The 23,367-nt window shown below is 42.8% G+C and overlaps 1 long non-coding RNA gene across 1 annotated transcript in view; it reads left to right on the top strand.

Annotated features, from left to right (window-relative positions):
• Positions 1-23,367, top strand: part of LOC126413292 (uncharacterized) — a 1,052,422-nt gene that overhangs the window by 460,007 nt on the left and 569,048 nt on the right. The window contains exon 2 of the long non-coding RNA XR_007575363.1: positions 21,291-21,395. This is a non-coding gene — a long non-coding RNA (uncharacterized LOC126413292). The remainder of the gene's footprint in view (positions 1-21,290; positions 21,396-23,367) is intronic.

The raw sequence follows: 23,367 nt of genomic DNA, 5'->3' as shown, positions 1-23,367 counted from the left end.
CCAAATCACACATATTTACCAAGATATGAAACTAAAGGCAAAAAATCCACCACAAATCATCCAAAATGTGCAGCGCATATAATTCAGATACGTACTGCGACTACAAACGAACAGCCTGTTACCAGTTTATCAAGGTAAGTACGTGATCGAGATTGCGAATACGAGAGGAACTAGAAGCGTCAGAAACAGGTAACTGTGTAGATTAGATTGAGATTGTGCCAGGTAAAACAGGTAACTGTGTACATCACATTGAGATTGTGCCAGGTATTTGTCAGTACATAGCATAATTAGGGTAGCTTCATTGCCAGGTGCATCCGAATCCAGGAAACAGACCATTTGTCTTCGTGAACCTCCTTTTGCAGACCAAAACCGGACCCGAGATTGCCTTACCACAGCGAAATCGTGGTCACTCAAAATCTTAGCACAACCACAGTCGGTACTGGCACAACCCGACGTAGCTCAAAGAGAGATGATGAAATGAGCTCGTCAATTGAAGACGGAAGTGAAAGAGTCTCCTCTTGAAATACATCCTGCATCCGTTATTGTCGCTGCCGGTTTCAATAGTAACCTAATTTTGCAAACTAATGACTATCTTGACTAATAAAATACCCTCCAAATATTCGCAGTACAGGTACTACCAACAAAATTCCAGCTAAGTTTTAATTGTGCATAGGAAGCTAACTCAAGTTCCATACTGTTGTCAGGTTTGATGGTAATTCTGCTTAAGTGTACAACACTAGGAGGATCTCCACTCCCGTTTCTTTCTGGGTGTCTTAACTGATCGTCGTGATCGACGTTGCCTTTCTGATCGAACGGCAGCCTGTTCCTACCTGCTTGGAGAAGGTTCATTACAGAGCAGCGTAGTGAAGTTTCGCACGAAGAAATTCGGATGGACATCAGTCTCGCACCACCGTCATCCTGTAGGTGATTAAGAAAAGGGTACATTGGCCACCAATACATAACCGCGCATTTGCTTCAGCATGTGTGCTTCACTTTTTATTCGGCTTCACTATTCGACTGGTGTTGAAATGGGAACATTGTTTCGTGGTGAGTTCCATTAAGAGTGCAAAAATCATGGAATTGTCCTGAGACCATCCGTGAAATACTCATTCAAGGCAATAATTTCACAGTTACATCTGTTTGTAAATATGGTACAGAGTTGGAATGTCCAAGCAGTCTTCCTAATGCAGGTAGGCCCTAGGGACAGTAGTTTAAGAGTTTTAACGATTTGGCATTTGGTACCACAGAGGAAAATATCAGGTGAGGACTGTACAAATTATAACTGAGACTTTTTTTTTCAATTAGTGCGTTGTTTGAGGCCGTCACAGTTTAGAACGTACTCCTTTCCATATGTATATCAGTGGTACAGTACGGCCCCAACGCCATTTTTGTTATCCGTCGCCAGTACCAATGTTTTACACAGTGCATATGTACCTAGACAAGATGCAGATCTGATTTACTATTCTTTTAACTACTACGCGCAGTCATTTACATGTAAACTGTGGACTCTTTCTTCTTGATTGAGTTCATGGGATATTAAATCTGAAAGTGCATGCAGCTATTTATTGCCACCTAAAACAACTGTACTTTAGCAGAATCGAGGATTTTGTCAGGTGATGGGTTTCAGGACGTTACTGTCGAGTGCCCTGTACATTCATGTTGCGCAGAATGAACAGAGGGTACTTTGTAGAAGGTTAAAAATACTTTTGATTTGACAGATGGCATTTCAGCTTGGTTGTTTGTCGGTAAGACGAGAGCGTTCAAATTTGGCATTTATTCTTCTTGTGTAACCCACTTCACGATAATATGATGTATTATTTACTAAATAACTTCTTCAAGAGAAAATTGCATTATGCATACCAAATGGCAAACAGTGTTAGCGATATATGCCGAAATTATTGATCACCACAACTTTCTTCGATTCTTAGTCTAGGAAAGATAAAGATATGTAGCCTGAAATCCGTTTTCGAAACGTAGCCATTTCCTTTTTGCCTAGAAAACAATTCATCAGGAATGATGGTTTATTACTGTTTGTGCTTTAATCGTGCCTTTAAGCCGCGCAGAATCACTAGCTTCTTGTCAGGTTTCTAATCGCAGTAACAGGATACGGCCTCAGTTACCCCATGGGAAACCAAGAGGTTCAGTGCGCCTTCACGAAATCCTGAATGCTTGCTATACGTAACATCTTGGACGCGGAAAAGACGAGGCGCTGTCGACGGTTGTTACATGAAGGGCTTATAAGTGATGCTTATGGGCTTCAAACAGAAATCCAACTTATGTGCTGTTTGATCAAGTGGAAAAAAATGCCGAAAGTGGCGCTAGTATTCCTCCTGAACGATTAATTAACAAAAGTTAGATCTCCTCCTCGTGTTTTTTTCTGAAACAACACTATCCCTGATCTTGTTACGGTTTGAATTTCTCACAATATGTATTAATGTAACCCAGAAGTCGTAGCATAAAACGCATCGCCACTGACGAGGTGTGGCTCACGGAATTTTGCACGCTGACCACATAAACATTCACCACAGTACCACGTAGATATGTGCAGCGAGGGTTGGGCGGACGGAGTGCAAAGAAACACTTCGATAGATTTATTAAAGCCAAAATGTTTCAAATGTACATTACATTACTGACGACACCTAACGTCACATTCTCTTTTTCTTGATCAAAGCTTCTTAACCTACAAAGTCAACTCTTTAAAAATGATTAAAACGTTTTATCATTAAATCTTAACTCAACGGCGCTGCAAAACAACTGATTTAAACAGAGGGGCACGCAGCTGAAGGCCTCACTGAATTTTAAGAAAACATAAGTATTTACAACAGGTTAATAATAATAAACTGTAAATGATAGGAGTTAATTGAAAATTTTATCATTTAACGGCCTAAATTTATCTGGTACTACACCGAATACCCAATACCGATGGTTAATAACATTACATAATCGAATTTAGCACGTGATTGGAAAGGAATTAGCGGCCACCCATACCAATTTAATTTACCTGTGCCTGTGTAGAAATAAATTCCGCCGCATAACCCAAATTCAGAAATGTCTGAGTACAGAATTTAGACTTATACAATGATTTACCTTAACAAAACAACTCCAGACTCATTACATGGAAGATCATGCACTAACAAGAAATAATCGAGTTGCCATGGTGGGAAGTTCAAATTTTGGAGGGAAGACAGGTCAATTGGGCAACCTCCACAAACCTAATTTCCTAACCCTTCCCCCTCCCCACCCCACCCCCAGAAAATGACGGGAAGTTCAAATTCCAGCAGGGCAATGCAACACATCATGGCTACCTCCACTAGCCTCCGAAAATGGCGGGAAAATAGATCACTTGGGCTACCTCCACTAACCTAAGTCATCCGACTGCCACCTCTTCCTAGGAAATGGAGGGAAAGGGACACAGCCTGTGCTGGATAGGATGGACATAAGTCTTTATTTTGGTGGCAGTCTTTATCTAAACAATTTGAGGCAGTAGCTCCAACCAGTGTATTCAACATGAGGTCTGGAGTACATCCGACCTATTACACTGTACTGCCACCAGAGGGCACCGTCGTCCCTCCCATGATTTAATCCAAGAAAGCGGTCCAGGGGGAAAATGGCGGGAAAAGGACTCAGCCTACTCTGGCCTGCTGGAGAGAGGAAGAAGTGTACTTTATTTATTTTGGAACAATTTATTCAGGGGTGGATTACATGTAGTTCATATAGTACACTGATCCAAAACACTCGCCCTGGCGTGCTTGGGATAGCATTGCACACCGTACAGAGCGGCACACTGCTTGTTAATCACTTAAATAATGCAGTACACTGAGGGAGGGGAGCAGAGACGCAAACAACTTGTAAACTGTTTAAGTAATGCATGTAAAAGCCTCTGCAAACAGACTTGCTAATCGTCAACTGTCGAAATCATGCATTGCACAGTATCCACACCTGTTCACAAAATAATGCAACAGACACGAAAACAACTCGTAAATTATCAAAAGATAATGCGTGTGTAACACTATGCAAACACACTCACAACACTTAAACATCCGAAAATAATGCAGTGTTCATACACTTATTGCATGTAAAAAACGCTTTCGAACTATCATCAACCGCCACATATCAGCAAACTGTACCCTAAAGAACTCCAAGGTGTGCACGCCGGACGGCGCGCCCACACTGGTCCCATACGCGAGACTATTGTGGGCCGCGTGCGTGTGTTTACCATTGATGGCGCGATACCTCTTTTCCTATGAACACCGACGTCAAGGGTCACTCCATAGAAATTTGTTCCAATGCTTCCCAGAATAGGACAGGGTGCATTGTTACTAGTGACCCTAGTGGGACACGTGAGACGCGTCCCGCCACACACGTGCTTACCCAGCCACAACGCGTATCTACTGGTCCAATGCAGGCCTGATTACGAAGTGAGAGATGTCTGCGTAGCTACTCACAGATGCAGGTGCAGTTAAATATTCGTAATGTTATACTGATGTCTCATATCTATATAAGTAACAGCCAAGCCCACACTTCTGGACGCTCTATAGAAATCTTTTGCAATGCTTTCAGCAACTGTTAATGAAAATAGTTCAGAATAACACCAAATACATTCTTCCTCGTGTTCCTAATGGCAGAGCCCATTCATAGTATATCAGCCCCTCACGGAAATCGTTAATGCTCCAGAAATAGTTAACGGTCACTTTTCTAGGAGCTTTCGTGATGTCTTAGCTGATCAGGATGGAAATTCTCGCCCTAATAATACCTGTTCACGAAAATAGCCCAGTAAAACGCTGAATGCATTCTTCGTGGCACCACCCATCCGTCTGTACTGATCACCTTTTCTTTCTGCAGACAAGACTTTCAGCGGCAAACTATTTTGTACAGATCGCCATATTGCACTGACAGTTAAAGCGTGCAAAGTGCCCTACATATCGTCAACCACAGAAAGACTCTTGCTCAATTACACTGCTTTGCCACTGAGGATGGAAGCTTGAATATTGGAGCGTGAAAGCGATTTCCAATCCAGCAATATATACCGTGTACTGTGTCGACGTAGTAAACATACAATTCGTATCCTGCCATACAAAATCGCCCTGTTTGCATCATGCATATAGCTATCGACTGCCAGACACTCGCACATATACCGCGAAGACAGAAAGCATAAGCACTAGATATTTTCGCGCAGCCAATGATCGCAAGTCATCATCTTCCAACTCGTGGTCAAAGCACCTTTGGCAGACCAAAGTCACTCTCCGAAGTGTTCTACAAAGACGGGCTCATTTCCCCTCGCCACACAGGCATCGCCATTTCTGGTCCACCACGCGGGATTAGCCGAGCGGTCTTGGGCGCAGCAGTCATGGACTGTGCGGCTGGTCCCGGCGGAGGTTTGAATCCTCCCTCGGGCATGGGTGTGTGTGTGTTTGTCCTTCGGATAATTTAGGTTAGGTAGTGTGTAAGCTTAGGGAATGATGACCTTAGCAGTTAAGTCCCATAAGATTTCACACACATTTGAACATTTCTGGTCCTGACTTGTTTGCTGGCCGCTACGGTCGCAAGTTCGAATCCTGCCTCGGGCATGGGTGTGTGTGATGTCCTTAGGTTAGTTAGGTTTAAGTAGTTCTAAGTTCTAGGGGTCTGATGACCTCAGAAGTTAAGTCCCATAGTGCTCAGAGCCATTTGAACAATTTTTGTTTGTTTGCGGGCTTATGTTCTACACCAATCTCCAGACTCTGGGATTACAAGAACATATGTAATTTCCCATGGTGTGCACAGAATATCATGCCATTTTCGCGATACTTCTCGATGTCAAGACCAAAGTAATATCGTTCGCACAGTATAATTCCATAGACTGAAAATTATTTCTCTAGAAATCCGAAACTTTAGCGAGGTGGAGCGTGCTGTAAATCACTGAGCAACTAGAAACTTATTCCATCTGCAAAAACGTTTACGTGAAACCTCGAAAACAATAGAGGAAACTGATATTTCTACTCGTGAGTACCGATGTCGGTGATAAAACAGATTCCAAATCATCCTGATAATTCACAAAGTCAACTAAGGTGTTTCTCATGTCTAGAGATACAGTAAACGTGTCCTCCACTCGTCTTCCACATGCTACATGCACTCAACAGACACCGCAATCGATGTTCTCTCAACCAAATAAAGACGGGGAAATGTGAAGAAGCAACCAATCGGACTATTTACATGGGAGGGAATAATGGCACAGCGCAAACATATATCCATATTGAATCTTCTCACATTTCCACACGGCCGGTAATGGGAAGCGTGAATCAATCCTGCCACAAGCCACCACTGGCGCGCCTGCACCCCTAGACATAATCGTCCAAGGAAATTGATCACATATATATTTAATCGCTATACTTACAATTAAATGTTACGATTGCTGTCTCAGTTGAGCGACATTCGACAATGAGCGATGTATCTGAAATACAGCCTTTCGACGGCTATGGCTCTGGAAATAGAAATATCTGTACCATTCTTATGACTTTGCTATAACAGTATTCCAAGTCAAATTCATACCTTCCTTACGACTAGACATAGTCGTCTGCTTTGCACATATTGAAACACAGACACGTACTTTATAAGCCTGATGCTCAAGGCGAACCTATCACGCATTCCTTACTACTAAGTATAATACTTGGCCAATACCTGATTGCTGGCGATATGAAATACTACTGACCAAAAATCAGCGATGGTTGCACATGCCTCATACGTTTTTCTTGAGAGTGGTACCACTGTGCCTTAGAAAGGGAGGCGTAATCGTCTTACAGACTGCAAGATGTTAAAAAACAAGATCGCAACAACTACTGTATGTTACTAAATGGTTCAAATGGCTCTGAGCACTATGGGACTCAACTGCTGTGGTCATCAGTCCCCTAGAACTTAGAACTACTTAAACCTAACTAACCTAAGGACATCACACACATCCATGCCCGAGGCAGGATTCGAACCTGCGACCGAAGCGGTCTCGCGGTTGCAGACTGTATCGCCTAGAACCTCACGGCCATTCCGGCCGGCACTGTATGTTACTGTCACAAGCAGTCTTGGTTCTACAGGTGCATACAAGTATCCATGTTAAAAGCTATACTGGCTTTAAAAATCTAGGTATGGCCTTACCTCCAAATGAAGTGGTTTTTCCAGACAAATACCGCGCCACTGAATATAGATGGTGATCGCCGTGAAGTGTCGCAGCTAGGGCGCGATAGCCAATTTGTCTATTAAGGCTTTCTTATATGAATGTATGTGGGCTCCAGTGTAAGCAGTCAGAATCTTATACGATCTGCAACGGACGAGCTGTGTCCTGCAGACGTGCGTCATGGCCATATGGCATGACTGTAGCGTGTGGAAGTAGCGAAGAGGCGCTTACACAGTAGTTACATTCTCTGGAACTATAAAAATTAATAAATGATCTAGAAATAGCGTGAGGAACTTCATTTTAGGTTGATAACCTTCTGTTGTGTAAAGGAACAATCTGTCAAAATCTGAATTCAATAACCGTCATAATTTGGAAATTACAAAAAAAGAAATGTCAATAAAAAACGTAATTATCGACACTTAAAAAACTTATGTTAATAGTTCACCAACTGTGACTATTTGAAAAGATATGATAACACCTTCAGTGTTTAGATTCAAATTTGAAAAGTTCTCATTTTAGAAAACCTTTCGTAATTTTGCAGTAGTAATAATTTTAAGAATTTCCAGTAGATATTTATGTTTTGTGTTACGGTGAGTGTGAGAGAGAGTACTTGTGTGAGTGTATGTGGGACATTCGCCAATATTAAATTATCAGTTTGTAATTCTCTATAGAAACTTGCAAGTGTTCCAGCTTTGTATCGTGGGAACGAATCCACCAGTGGTTCCCCTACTAGTGGATGACGGATGTCCAAACGTGTTTGAAAATGTAAGAGACAGCCAGAACGTTCATGACTATATAGTTAAATTCCAAACGTAAGGTACAGCTTAAAGTTTATTTCATTTTATTTGTTTAACAAGAGAGTTTTGACTTGCTTATTTTAATGACGGCAATGAGCTGAGAGCAGTGGTTGGTTCTTGCTAGATTTTAGCGCGAGCCGCGCCCTGAAAGTCAGTTCTGTTTGGCCGTAATTCTGTACAGCTAATAAGAAGTGAGACGGTTTGCCACCTAACGCATGAGATAGAGGTGCTTGTAGAGGCAGAGAGAAGAAGTAAGTGGTGGACTAGCTTTCGAAGGAGCCAGTCATGCTGAAAGTGTCCGAACGCATTATGTGTAAAATGAAGTGATATTGCGACTTCCGCGTTTCGGTACAGTGATAAAGGTAGCTGTTGTTTACCATTAACTATTTGTGAAATTTTAAGAGTCGAGATATATTTTGTTCAGGAGAAATTAGCGTGTGTAAACTTTGAACTAAAAGCGTGGCGGTACTACTTAATTTTTTTTTTTTTTTACTGAGTATTTATGGCGACAAAATCTTTATTTAAAGACAACCACTGAATGCCGAGCGCAAAAGTAAGTAGCAGTTTATTGACTGTGTTCCTCTCGTAAATGATTTCGGAATTGGATAGGAAAAGTTCTGGCTGTTCGAGTGTGACGAGGACTGTGATCAGGAACTTTAATGATTAGAACACATGTGGGCTGATGATCTTGCTTAATAGCAATAAAAAAATCTTAATGCAAGTTTAAAAGGACCTTTGAATTTATAAATTTGAAAAGCAAACCATTTCCGATTTATTTCTATAGAGTTCACAAGACTATTTTCAGCTTTTTGTACTTACAGCAGGCTCCGACGTGTAGTTATGAAATCTCAGTTTCTTCATCACTGCCTTTCTGAGATCTCTTAAGTAGCTGCAGTCAGGAGTTACGTGTGCAGATCTGCAGTAGTATCGAGGTAGGTGGACAATTTATGTTGCAGAACAGCCGTCGATGTGCGGAAAAAGCGCGTTACGTCGCAGCCGGAGTGCATATTATCAACCAATAGTGCGGTTACACGTCGCCGATGGTGCAACCTCGTAATAAAATTACCGAATTTAGAGAGTGATTCGGCTAAGGAACGTGGTATGGAATGGGTATTTGCAAGTCCTTCACGCTGCCGCTAGATATTTCTCCAGTATTTGTAAGGCATTCTGTCTAGATACCATGTCAGAGGTTCGGTTGATTGAGAAGGATCACAAACAGTAGATGGTGTGATGATTGAGGTCGTAAGAAATGTACTCTAGCTTTCCAGATCTCTAGTGCAACACTTTCCAGTAGAAATTATGTCAATGATTAGGAATCAAGTCTTTCCATTCACTCACATACCTGCATTGTATCCAATGGAAAATTTCTTTCATGATTACAGCCATTAGTGAATCATATTTATGGAACTCTCGATACGAGTCACCTTTTTCGAACCTATCTGCTACAGTAAAATTTTAGATAATCCCTATGCCTCTAGCAACTGCTGCCATTTCTGCAGCTTTGTGCATGCGATCGTTCCAATTTAAGTCGGAACTGAGCAGAAGTCGGAGAGAGCTATAACCACCACCTTCTGCAACCTGTGTAGAAACAGAGTGACCTGAGTTAGTGCGACAGGACCATGCTTTGACCATTCGGTGGAAATGGAAACAAACTGTTGTAGCTCCGCCAACAGTGTACAATGTGTAAGGTCAGCGCCAAACGAAGCCTGCTCCTGCAACACGAGGTAGGATAAAAGACAATACGGGAAACGGGAGAAGGACAAGAATTTTGCTACGTCATTGTGATGCGTCCCCAAACATCATATAGATACTGCAGTCGGAAGCAGATCCACGTCCCTGAGGTCCCATTCACGTCTATCATCCCAGCATACTATCATTGTTATTCTGTACCATCCAACATAGAAAAATTACGAACTATAAAAACTACACAAACTTCATCCAATAGAGAACTCCACAAGATTTTTACTGTATCTCTCTCCTCCAGTATATCAAAAACAAATACCGTCTGCATCACTTATTCGACATTTGCAGTGCATTTGCTGTTTTCTGTATGCCTGGGTATGTGCATGTGTCACAGACAGTTCCCAGGACCTGTAGTAGACCCGAGTTAGCGTTCAAGTGTGGATCTGCTGGGCGTTATATCCAGAGAGATGTTGGGATGTGGATCCACAATATACGACTTCTGGAATAGGGTTTGAAGGTCGATCCGCCACGCACAATGTACGGAGCGATGTTGGGATGCAGATCCACAATATTCCACATCAAGTTAGCGTGCGAGTGTGGAAATGCCGTGCACTATATATCCACACCGATGTTCGCAGCCGGATCTATATCCACACCGATGTTCGCAGCAGGATCCAACACACTTCACATCTGGGATATTGCTCACAGTGGACCAACCACGTGTTACATCTGAAGACATGTTCTATGTTCGAACTTGGGTCCACAGTGGGAGGACTGGGTCCTGGGAGCCGTTTGCGACTCATGAATATACATAAAACAGAGGAAACGCACTATAAATGTTGAATATGTGGGTGGTAGCGACTGGATACATTCGAGTACAGTGATATACGAGGGCAGTTCAATAAGTAATGCAACACATTTTTTTTCTGAAACAGGGATTGTTTTATTCAGCATTGAAATACACCAGGTTATTCCCCAATCTTTTAGCTACACAACACTATTTTTCAACGTAATCTCCATTCAATGCTACGGCCTTACGCCACCTTGAAATGAGGGCCTGTATGCCTGCACGGTACCATTCCACTGGTCGATGTCGGAGCCAACGTCGTACTGCATCAATAACTTCATCATCCACGTAGTGCCTCCCACGGATTGCGTCCTTCATTGGGCCAAACATATGGAAATCCGACGGTGCGAGATCGGGGCTGTAGGGTGCATGAGGAAGAACAGTCCACTGAAGTTTTGTGAGCTCCTCTCGGGTGCGAAGACTTGTGTGAGGTCTTGCGTTGTCATGAAGAAGGAGAAGTTCGTTCAGATTTTTGTGCCTACGAACACGCTGAAGTCGTTTCTTCAATTTCTGAAGAGTAGCACAATACACTTCAGAGTTGATCGTTTGACCATGGGGAAGGACATCGAACAGAATAACCCCTTCAGCGTCCCAGAAGACTGTAACCATGACTTTACCTGCTGAGGGTATGGCTTTAAACTTTTTCTTGGTAGGGGAGTGGGTGTGGCGCCACTCCATTGATTGCCGTTTTGTTTCAGGTTCGAAGTGATGAACCCATGTTTCATCGCCTGTAACAATCTTTGACAAGAAATTGTCACCCTCAGCCACATGACGAGCAAGCAATTCCGCACAGATGGTTCTCCTTTGCTCTTTCCCAGCGGGAACAAACCTTTGAATATCCCAACTGGTGAACAATTGTGACAGCACTACCAACAGAGATGTCAAGTTGAGCACTGAGTTGTTTGATGGTGATCCGTCGATCATCTCGAACGAGTGTGTTCGCACGCTCCGTCATTGCAGGAGTCACAGTTGTGCACGGCCGGCCCGCACGCGGGAGATCAGACAGTCTTGCTTGACCTTGCGGCGATGATGACACACGCTTTGCCCAACGACTCACCGTGCTTTTGTCCACTGTCAGATCACCTTAGACATTCTGCAAGCGCCTATGAATATCTGAGATGCCCTGGTTTTCCGCCAAAAGAAACTCGATCACTGCCCGTTGTTTGCAACGCACATCCGTTACAGACGCCATTTTAACAGCTCCGTACAGCGCTGCCACCTGTCGGAAGTCAATGAAACTATACGAGACGAAGCGGGAATGTTTGAAAATATTCCACAAGAAATTTCCGGTTTTTTCAACCAAAATTGACCGAGAAAAAATAAGTGTTGCATTACTTATTGAACTGCCCTCGTACTACGCCTCCTGATCAGAAAAATAGCGAATTTGCGCTAGGTGTTGGCTGCTGTGCTACATTTACAAGCAGTTTTAGAACATCGAACGAGAGGTTATGTCATGATCGCATGGGTAGAAGTGACATAAAAATCGATAGAATTGCGAAAATGATGGAAAATTTGTATAAATTGATGGAATATATGCTGAAATGCGGTGAAATTGAGGCAGTAATTGCGTGTCTTCTGGTTGGCACAGAACAATTCTTGTACATGGGAACAAGTATGTGACAGCAAGAGGAATCTGAGAAAACGTCGACATGGAAGCGAAGGGAACCAAGGAAACAGTTACTTTTTTTCCGTCGAGGCAGCATTCTACTGTATGTCTATTGAGTTAACACTGATAGACGCAAGTTGACTACTGTATTTGACGCTTTTAAGGGAAACAGATTCATCTTCCTCTAAACTTACATCCATCTGCGTTGAAGAATAACAGGGAAGGACGGGGTGATCGTTGACATGGAGCTGTAACGAGGTACGATTTAATTGCAGGCTGATGATGCATTCTAGAGAGGGAGGAAGATGTTGGCGCAGGTCATTTGACAATTTTTTTCCTCTGTTCTGTCAGGATGTATCATTCGTGTAACATAGCCTGCGTTCGACTCATGTACAAGCACGTGTTCTCTATTTGACAGCAAATCTCTGTCATCAGAGGTCTACCATCTCATGTGTGATGAAACGTGACCATCCTGTTTCGACACATTCCTCTAAACGAACGAAGATTTATGCAATGTACTCCATTCCCTTGCCGCATCTTGGGTGTAAAATCGATACTTCAGTTTCATTACTAAGATGATTCTAAGATAGCGATAGGTGTTTGCGACACACTGCAGTCCCAATGTATACATCTGCTTGACAGACGTCCTGTTTACAGAGTTAGTGGTGGCATGACGTGTAATTTCACATGTTGGACGCCACTGCTATGCGATTATATGTTTTCTTGTAAGATGTATTCTCCGTTCCGAATGATCATTTTATGTAGGACTGATGCGAGCATAGTATAATTTCTGAGCCATGATAGTATGTGAACAGTGGACGCTATACATCTCTGGAAAGCTACATTGTGCACGTATCACACAGAATCGATATTTTAAGGAATTAGTTTTTTAATTTTTCAGTTCGTTACCATTGCTTATCGTAGAGAAACCTGCAGGAAGACTGTATGTCATGTGCTGGAAATATATTTCTTACATTGGAATGTTAACAGCGCTGCATTCCACATGACTGATAGGTCGGAAACTGAAACGATCTAACATTATAGCCTGTTTTAAGTGCAGAACCATGTAGCCCTAAGAGTGCATGTGTTTATGTTCCATCTTACCAATTAGCTCCTGATACTGATCCCAGACACTCGAACAATACTCTGAAATTGATGATGTAGTTGATTTACGTAAAATGCTTCGAACTCCATCCTTCTGGAGCTCCGTCATGCATAAAAACTACCCGTTTCATGTTCTTAACCGTCTGCTATTACATCACAGCACTTTCAAATCTACTACTAAACGGCGATAAGGGGTGCTAACCTCTTCGATATGGGCGCGTTTGGAGAAATCGTGTGCACTTGGATGGGCAAAGACTCGGCAAGCTCCATTCATTCACGAGATGCGGTATGTAACGGTCTACTTCTGGTCGATTGCAGATTAAATCGGTAACGGTGCTGCAGACTGGGTTGGTCAAAGACAGCGCGAGAATGCTCTGTGACACCCATCCGCATAGAGATAGATAGTAAAAAATGGTTCAAATGGCTCTGAGCACTATGGGACTTAACATCTGAGGTCATCAGTCCCCTAGAACTTAGAACTACTAAACCTAACTAACCTAAGGACATCACACACATCCACGCCCGAGGCAGGATTCGAACATGCGACCGTAGCGGTCGCGCGGTTCCAGACAAGCGCCTAGAACCGCTCGGCCACTAGAGGCCAACGATAGATCGTAAATTATGCACTACGCTTGAATTGCTAGAAATAGGTAAGACACTGTCTGGTATACTTTGATGATGTATATGTTTGAGAATTAACAATGAATGGACATGCTGCACAGTCATCTACCTACATTTGCAATGATACTCGCAAAGTAGAGAAGGGACAGTTTAGCGGTTATACGGCAATTGGGTAACATGCTGTCGCATCGTTGGTCTGTGTTGAAATTATTGTGAAAATACTAAAATTGTTCGCACTATCAACTGTGATGCTTATTATCACAGTACATGGATGGTGTCATTTGCACCCCATCTGTCCACTGGCATGCTGTTGGTTACCACATAATGAGTGACTGACATCGCTTGTTAGAGATGGAGAAAGAGTTTTTATGGAGGGGCAACATCTTCTCAGGACGGCTAGCACCGAAACAGTGATCACGTACATGATTACAATTTGAGGAATCAGTTGAAATGGAACGCAGAGCCATCAGCTATTCCGTCACTGTGACAGATGAGTTTAAATGTAGAGGTCGTCAGTTACCTTAGGACAATTTGGAAACGCTCCACTACGCAGCCAAACTCTCCAGTTTCCTTATGTTGTAGCTTTCTTTTATTTAAAATCACCTAATGTGTGTGGTGTTGCGGTAGCAGTTCTAACAACATGATTTACACCTTGCAAGGTCTAGTTTTCTATGAGAAGCAATGGGTCAGAAAGGGTTAATGTCAGTTTAGAACCTGGCAAGGACAATAAAATCGTGGCGGAAAAATAAAATATGTGCCAGTGGACAAAGCATGTTTCAAAGCGAGCGTGTACAAATCAATGTACAAAGCGTGTACAAAGCAATGTTTCAAACAATGACACAGGATCACAAGGATCGTCTCTTGCAACTTATTGTCATGTTTGTGGGTTATGGTCATCCTCCTACAGTACAGGCGATACAACTTTACACTGGCCTGTGCAATGTATCCATACCTGTATATGTAATAGGATTGTCACATGTGCTCGATGCCAGCATGCAGACGGTGTTTGTTATCGATATATGGGAGGAGAGAGATGCAGTAAAAATCTTGTGGAGTACTCTGTTGAATGTAGTTAGTGTAGCTTTTAAAGTTAGTAATATTTCTCTGTTGGATGGAACAGAAAAACAATGCTAGCATGTTGGGGTGATAGATGTGAATGGGACCTGAGGGACGTGCATCTGCTTCGGCTGCAGTATCTATATGAAGTTTAGGGATGCATCACAATGCAGTAGCAAAATACTCGTCCTTCTCCCAGTTTTCGTACAGTCTTTTAAACTACCTTGTTGCAGGAGCAGACTTCGTTTGGCGCTGACCTTACACATCATACACTGTTGGCGGAGCTACAACAGTTTGTTCCCATTTCCACCGAATGGTCGAAACATGGTCCCGTCGCACTAACTCGGGTCACTCTGTTTCTACACACGTTGCAAAAGGTGGTAGATATACCTCTCTCCGACTTCTGCTCAGTTCCAACTTAAATTGGAACGATCACATGCGCAAAGCTGCTGAAATGGCAGCAGTCGCAAGAGGCATAGGGACTATCTAAAAAATGTTACTGTAGCAGATAGGTTCGAAAAAGATGACTCGTTTTGAGATATGAGAGTTCCAGAAATATCGTTCACTAGTGGCTGTATCACTAAAGGAATTACCGAGCGAGGTGGCGCAGTGGTTAGCACACTGGACTCGCATTCGGGAGGACGACGGTTCAATTCCGTCTCCGGCCATCCTGATTTAGGTTTTCCGTGATTTCCCTAAATCGTTTCAGGCGAATGCCGAGATGGTTCCTTTGAAAGGGCACGGCCGATTTCCTTCCCAATTCTTCCCTAACCCGAGCTTGCGCTCCGTCTCTAATGACCTCGTTGTCGACGGGACGTTAAACACTAACCAACCAACCAACTAAAGGAATTCGACACGCAAATCGTCGAAGTGGCGTCAACTCGAAAGACTTCCACCAGGCGAATGGTATACCCGATGGGAGGCCATAGTCACACGGCATTTCCATTTTTATTAAATGAATTTTCCATCAGATACAACACAGATATGTGGATGAATGGAAAGACTATTTCTATTTCCAGAGCCACAGCCGTCGACAGGCTGTGTTTCAGATACCTCGCTCATTGTCGAACGTCGTTCAACTGAGACAGCAATCATAACATTTAATTGTAAGTATAGCGATTAAATATATATGTGACCGATTTCCTTGGACGATTATATCTAGGGGTGCAGGCGCGCCAGTGGTGGCTTGTGGCAGGAATGATTCACGCTTCCTATTGACGGCAGGAGCCGTCCGAATTGAAAGGCCTGTTGGGATGCAGGAATGTAGCTGACTTAACCATGCCGTCGTCTAGACGGCAGAATAGCAAACTAATACTTAGTATGTGTTGGACAGCTTTCGTGATTGTGTGGAAATTTGAGAAGATTCAATATGGACATGTGTTTGCGCTGGGCCATTATTCCCTCCCATGTAAATTGTCCAATTGAGTGCTTCTTCACATTTCCTCGTCTTTATTTGGATGAGAGAACATCGACTGTGGTGTTTGCTTAGTGCATCTAGCATGTGAAAGACGATTGGGAGACATGGTGGTGGTGGTGGTTAGTGTTTAACGTCCCGTCGACAACGAGGTCATTAGAGACGGAGCACAAGCTCGGGTTAGGGAAGGATTGGGAAGGAAATCGGCCGTGCCCTTTCAAAGGAAACATCCCGGCATTTGCCTGAAACGATTTAGGGAAATCACGGAAAACCTAAATCAGGATGGCCAGAGACGGGATTGAACCGTCGTCCTCCCAAATGCGAGTCCAGAGTGCTAACCACTGCGCCACCTCGCTCGATGTGGAAGACATGTTCACTGTATCTGTAGACATGAGAAACACCTTAGTTGACTTTATAAATTATAAGGATGATTTGGAATCTGTTATTTCCCCGACATCAGCATTCGCGAGTGGAAATATCAGTTTCCCCTATTTTTTTAGAGGTTTCAGGTAAACGTCTTCTTAGATGGGATAAGTTCCTAGTTACTCAGTGATTTACAGCATGCTCCACCTCGCCAAAGATCCGGGTTTCTAGAGAAATAATTTCCAGTCTATGGAACTATACTGTGCGAGCAATATTGCTTTGTGCTTGATATCGGGAAGTATCGCGAAAATAGAATGATGATCTGGCAAACCATAGGAAATTACATATGTTCTTGTAATCCCAGAGTCTGGAGATTGGTGTAGAACACAATCGTGCAAGCAGGTCAGGACCAGAACCGGAGACGCCCATGTGCTGAGGAGACAAGAGCCCGTCCTTTGTACATCAGTTCAGAGAGTGACTTCAGTCCACCAAGGGCGCTCTTGTCACGTGTCAGAAGCTGATGACTTGTGACTATCAGCTGCAGGAAATATCTAGTGCTTATGCTGTCTGTCTTTGTGGCATTTGTACGAGTGTCTGGCGGTCGACAGCTATGTGCATGATGCAAAAGGGGCGATTTTTTATGACAGGATATGTATTGTATGTTTACTAGGTCGACACAGTATATAGTGATTTATTGCTGGATTGGAAATCAGTTTCACGCTCCAATTTTCAAGCTTCCATCCTCAGTGGCAGAGCAGTGTAATTGAGCAAGAGTCTTTCCATAGTTGGCGATATGTAGGGCACTTAGCAGGGTTTAACTATCAGTGCAATATGGCGATCTGTACAAAATAGTTTGCCACTGAAAGTCTCGTCTGCAGAAAGAAAAAGGCGATCAGTGCTTCCACACCAGTAGCAAATGCAGTTTGGCTAGTAAATTCAGTAAGAGCAAATGAGAATGCTACATTAATTCACAAGACATCCTTTGTGCTGGGACGTAGGAGCCTCGACATAGTGATGAGAATGTTTACCATTCCTGAGATGTTTGTTGAAAGCAGGAGTCAACGATTTCTAGGAAGGGTAACACATGATGGACTGCCTCGTTAGGACCAGCAGGAAGAATGCATTCAGCGTTTTTCTGAACTATTTTCGTGAATAGGTACTATTAGGAATTTCCATGCACATCAGTTAAGACATCACGAAAGCCCCTACAAAAGCGACTGTTAACTATTTCTGGAACACTTACGATTTCCGTGAGGTGCTGATATGTGATGGATGGGCTCTGCCATTAGGAGCATCTGGATGAATGCATTCATTGTTATTCTGGACTATTTTCATCAAGAGTTTCTGAAAGCATTGCAAAAGATTTCTATAGCGCGTCCAGAGGGGAGCTTGGCTGTTACTTACATAGACATGAGACATCAGTATAGCATTATGAACATTTAACTACACCTGCACGTGTGAGTAGCTATGCAGACAACTCTTGCTTCACAATCAGGCCTGCACTGGACAAGCAGATAGGCGTTGTGGGTGGGTAAGCACGTATGCAGCCGGTGGCATCTTGCATGTCCCATTAGGATCACTAGGAACAATGCACACTGTGCTATTCTGGGAAGCATTGGAACAAATTCCTATAGCGCAACATGTGATGTCAGTATCCGTAGGAAGAGAGATATCGTACCAGAAACGGTAAACACACGCTCACGGCCTAGAGGCATCTCATGCATGGGACTAGTGTGAGCGTGCCGCCCGGCGTGCACGCCTTGTAGTTCTGTAGGGGAGCAGTTTGCTGATTTGTGGCGGTTCATGATAGTTCGAAACCGTTTCTTATGTGCAGTGAGTGTTTTTTCACTGCATTATTTTTGGTTGTTTATGCGTTGTGGGCGTGTTTGCATAGTGTTACATATGCATTATCTTTTGCCCATTTACAAGTTGTTTGCATCTCTGTACATCTGCAGTATTTCGGTGATTAACAAGCAGTTTGCCTTTCTGTACAGTGTGCAATGTGGCCCCAAGCACTTCAGAGCAAGTGTTTTCTATCATTGTAATAAATATGCTATGTGAAATCCATCCGTAAGTAAATTGTTCCAAAATAAATAAAGTAGACTGCTTCCTCTCTCCAGCAGTCCAGCGCAGTCTGAGTCACTTTCCCGCCATTTTACCCTCAGACCGCCATCTTGGATTACATCACAGGAGGGATGACAGTGCCCTATGGTGGCAGTTCTATGTACTAGGTCAGTTGGACTCCAGAGCGTGACTCCAGGCACGTCAGGGTGTTTTGGATCAGTGTAATAAGTGAACTATATGTAATCCACCCCTAAATAAATTCTTCCAAAATAAATAAAGTATACTTCAGCCTCTCTCTAGCAGGTCAGAGCATGCTGATCCCTTTTCCCGCCATTTTCCCCAAGGCCGCCATCTTGGATTATGTCACAGATGGGACAACAGTGCCCTCTGGTGGCAGTACTTTGTACTTGGTCAGTTGTACTGTAGACCTCATGGTGAACACACTCGATGGAGCTACTGCCTCAAATTGTTTAAATAAAGAGTGCCTGCAAAATAAAGACTTACGTCCATCCTATCCAGCTCAGGCTGAGTCCTTTTCCCGCCAATTACTAGGAAAAGGTGTCAGCTGGATGACTTAGGTTAGTGGAGGTAGCCCATGTGATCTATTCTTCTGCCATTTTCTTAGTTTAGTGGAGCTAGCTGTGGTATGCCATGCTGGAATTTAAACTTTCTGCAGTTTTCTGGACCTATCTGATCTATCTTCCCGCCAAAATTTGAACTTCCCACCATGACGTCATTGCGACGTTGCCATATCTATTGCCAATATCTTGGATCTGCCATCTTTAATCAATTTGGCAACAGTAGAGAGTGGGGCCATATGAAGTTTGTTACACTACTTCAGTGTACATCTAGCGCTCATTACAAGACGGCACAATAGTCAATTGGACTTCCTCACTGTGAGAACATTTGCAATTCAGATGGGCACGGACACCTTACATTATGCACAACAAGGCCTCAGACAATATGAAAAGAAGCTATTTAACTGTGGAAACGCTATCATATTAATGAGACACACCGTGATCTTATAGGTTTCACAGTTGCAAGGTGGTTACTGGAGACTGGGATTCCACTCGTTTCCTTTGACCAATGACGTCACCACCATGCCTAAAACCCCGACTTAAAGCGTATCCAACATGGCGACCAAACCATCGATCATAACACCTGCAGAATTACAAATACTATGCGAACCAAAACATTGACTAAACCAGATGAAAACAGCGGGACAACCGCGGGAAACTGGTGTTTTGGGCGGGGACGAACTAAAATTTTTTAATAAAACAACAACACCGCCCAAGTCGCAACATTCTGTAAAAACGAAACACTCGAAACTACCAAAAAAATGAAACCCAACAAAACTACACAGAACACACCGTAAGACCACAGTATCCCAATCTCAAGTTAACCTAGTTAGCTCAACCCTAGACCGGCCATCTCCACTTAATCCATATAGCTCAACCCTAGACCAAGATACCAATAACCAACCTCTCACGACTACAAAAGCCAATATCCCAATTAGGACCTTAGATAATTTTAAAAATATCGATATTTAAGAAGACCTTATTGGGCCTCGTTAGGTCGAATAATGTATTGACATATCGAAGGAAATAAATATCGACGCACCGACATGTAAAAATATTGGCTGCACATTGTAAATATAATGCCAGTTTTAGTATTGTATATTTCAGTATTTATTAATTTTAGATATTCTGTACTTCAGCAAGCTAGTTGCCTGCCTATCCCTCCTAGAATAAGAACTGAAAGGAAAACGATGCACGGTCACACATGGCGATAACCACTTTCCTAACAATGCTAACTGCGTATAAGTGGCGCAATAAAATGTGTCCGTCGTTCGGTTTCGTCACATATTGGATTTGTCCGGAATACTTTATGACTTGTTCCCTGTTGCTTTTCATTTCTGCCAAAGCCAGTGACCTAACAGTTGTAGTGCCACACTTGCGTGGTGAATTTAAGCCCGATTAAATCAGTAGTTCCTCCTCATACGTCTCCGTCCACCGCAATGACCAATCCAGTCCTTTACATTTTTCTTTATCAGTTTCAGCAACTGCTTTTGAAGGATGCTGATGTGAAGATATAGCTCACTAGCTTTTTTTTTTTTTTTTTTTTTTTTTTTTAAGGCAGCGGGGTGCTTTTTAATTCATTCACACCGCCTCTCCTCATTGCAGTCGGTCTTCTTCTTTGTGCCACCTGTAGTTTCTTCACAGAGTCAAAGAGAAAGATTGGACGTGATGAAAGTTCAAAAAATAATAAGACTCCTTCATACAATGAATGTAAACTTATGTTCCCCTACAATTTCAGAAGAACAGTTTCAAGCAGTTACCGAAAATTGCGAAAAAGTATAATATAAAATAAAAATTTCTGCGCTCGACATTGCCATTTAGATATCGATTATTGATTTGCTCGTAAAACGACATAACAGATATATATATCGGTTTTATTTGAAAGAAATCTATTTATCGATATGCCGTGTATTGTTAACAGCCCTAATCCCGATCTCCAGTTCACCTATACATCCCTACCCTAGAGTAAAAAAGCACTAACGGTGTCAGTGATTTTTCTGATGTGTGTTACAGATTTTACGGCAAGTGCAGTGAACGATGAGAAATCAACATGATGAATGATGAGTCGGACAGGAAAAGACGCCGGAACCAAAGAAAAAATAATTTTCAATAAACGGCGTAAGTAGATCAATGTTTTTTTAATTAAATCATGGGAGAAGATAGGTGAATCAATGTAAATGGATCAATATTTTCAATTAAATAATGAGAGCAGGTCGGTATATCAGTGTTTATTAATATTAGAGCTGCATGGTCTATATATTAATTAAAAACATTGATCCACTTATTCAGTAGTGACGCAGGCACCTAAGAGCACAGTTTAAATTTTACGATATATTCTGCTTTATATGACAACATTCTGTGCAATATATTCCATTATGCCATCAGTTTTGTACGCTTCACATTATGACGACTGTAGCATACTAATTGACACAATAACATACCTCACAAACACATCGCCGCCACATAAGTAAACTGGTAGAGCACGCCCCCCTCTTCATACACCGTGCGCTGTACAACAATATTTCATTCCCACTCCAAAACACACACACACACACACACACACACACACACACACACACACACACACACTCTCTGCGGCTCGATGACGTCACAATACACGGCGACACTGCAACTACGCCATGGGTAAAAGGTGAGAGTTGGTACCCTACAATCAAGTTTACCCGTTACGAGAGCCTCAGACAATGTAAGATTAATTAGTCTTAGGCCACTGCATAAAATTCCCACAGAATACAAATAACAGCAGCTATTAATGAATGACTATTTACTCACGCAACGAAGGCGCCGCCCGCGAGCACCGTTACTAACTTATTTGAAATAACTGTCGGGTTTCACAATAAACACGGGTTCTTACGACGGGTGAATAACAGCTCGTAGAGATTAACACACTCAACACCTTAGCACTAAAGAACGTAGTGTAAAACGCAGCTGCAGATCCAGATGTAACCAGACAGAAATACCTCTCCTCTTCCAGGAGTCTCAGCTGCAGAACTCCTGCACTACCGTCTTGTAGTCATTTACCATTTCGTCCATATTAGTAGGGTCAACGCTCATCCAGCAGGGTTCTGCATCCAAACAGCAGTACTGTAGTTCGCGCCGTACACGCTGCCTTCCTTTACCAGGCCGGCGCCAGACACATCTCGCGCCAAGTAAATCTTGCTGCCCCTACTCCCCGGACTGACTCTCCCGGCTCTCGCGAACCCCGCATGGTCTCTCGGTGGCGCCACCGTCGCATGCAAAGATTCTAGGAACTACAAATGTGTTGGATCAAGGGCGTGAAGGTTATGCTTTAAATCAAAAATCATCAGCAGGAATAGGAAGGATAATCGAGAGCATACAGAAATAGGCGCCATCAAATAAAAGCAACCGTTCTAAATAATATTGACCACGCAGACGGAAAAAGAGGCATCATCTGGCGTCCGTTGCTTTTGCAACGGTGTAGGTTACATATTTCTTCCACGTAACTTCGTTCTTTTGCGCCGCGGTTGAACTGCCGTCGGCGTTACTTGCAGCTGTCATTGCACCTATCATACATGGAGGATCTGCGACTTCATCTTTTGTGTCGTATATTGTACAGCAGTACTGTACGTATTCACACTTACGCCGGCTAGAGTTCTCTGGTTTTATCCAAAAGTCATCGGCATTAAACTTATCTCATTGGAAACTTTCTTGGACGTTTCGATGTTAGTAATACTTCCTAGAGATTCTCCCAGTTATCAGTAACCGTGCAGGAGTGTAACCAGCGGAAAGGTGTGCAGGGACAATGAGAATACTGTTGGTTAGACAAATGCCAGGTAGTTTGCATTTTTAGCAGCGAACACGATATTTTTCCGCAGTTCTGCCTTTATAAAGGTAGCATTGTGATGTATGTTAGACCTTTTTATGATAATTCTGTGTTTAGTTTGGTGTATCACAACTAACCAGTGCCATGGTTCCTGGGAAGATTTGTTACAGATAATCTGCCATCAAATATGCCACAACTGCATGTCGCATTTGTTGAATTTGTAAAAGCCACTGGCAAACACTTGGGTGTGAATTGCAGAGTAACCATGCAGATGTTGATCTCGTAGTT

Source organism: Schistocerca serialis, chromosome 1 (assembly GCF_023864345.2).
Source record: "Schistocerca serialis cubense isolate TAMUIC-IGC-003099 chromosome 1, iqSchSeri2.2, whole genome shotgun sequence".
NCBI lineage: Eukaryota > Metazoa > Arthropoda > Insecta > Orthoptera > Acrididae > Schistocerca > Schistocerca serialis.
This window is presented reverse-complemented; position numbering and strand designations above follow the sequence as displayed.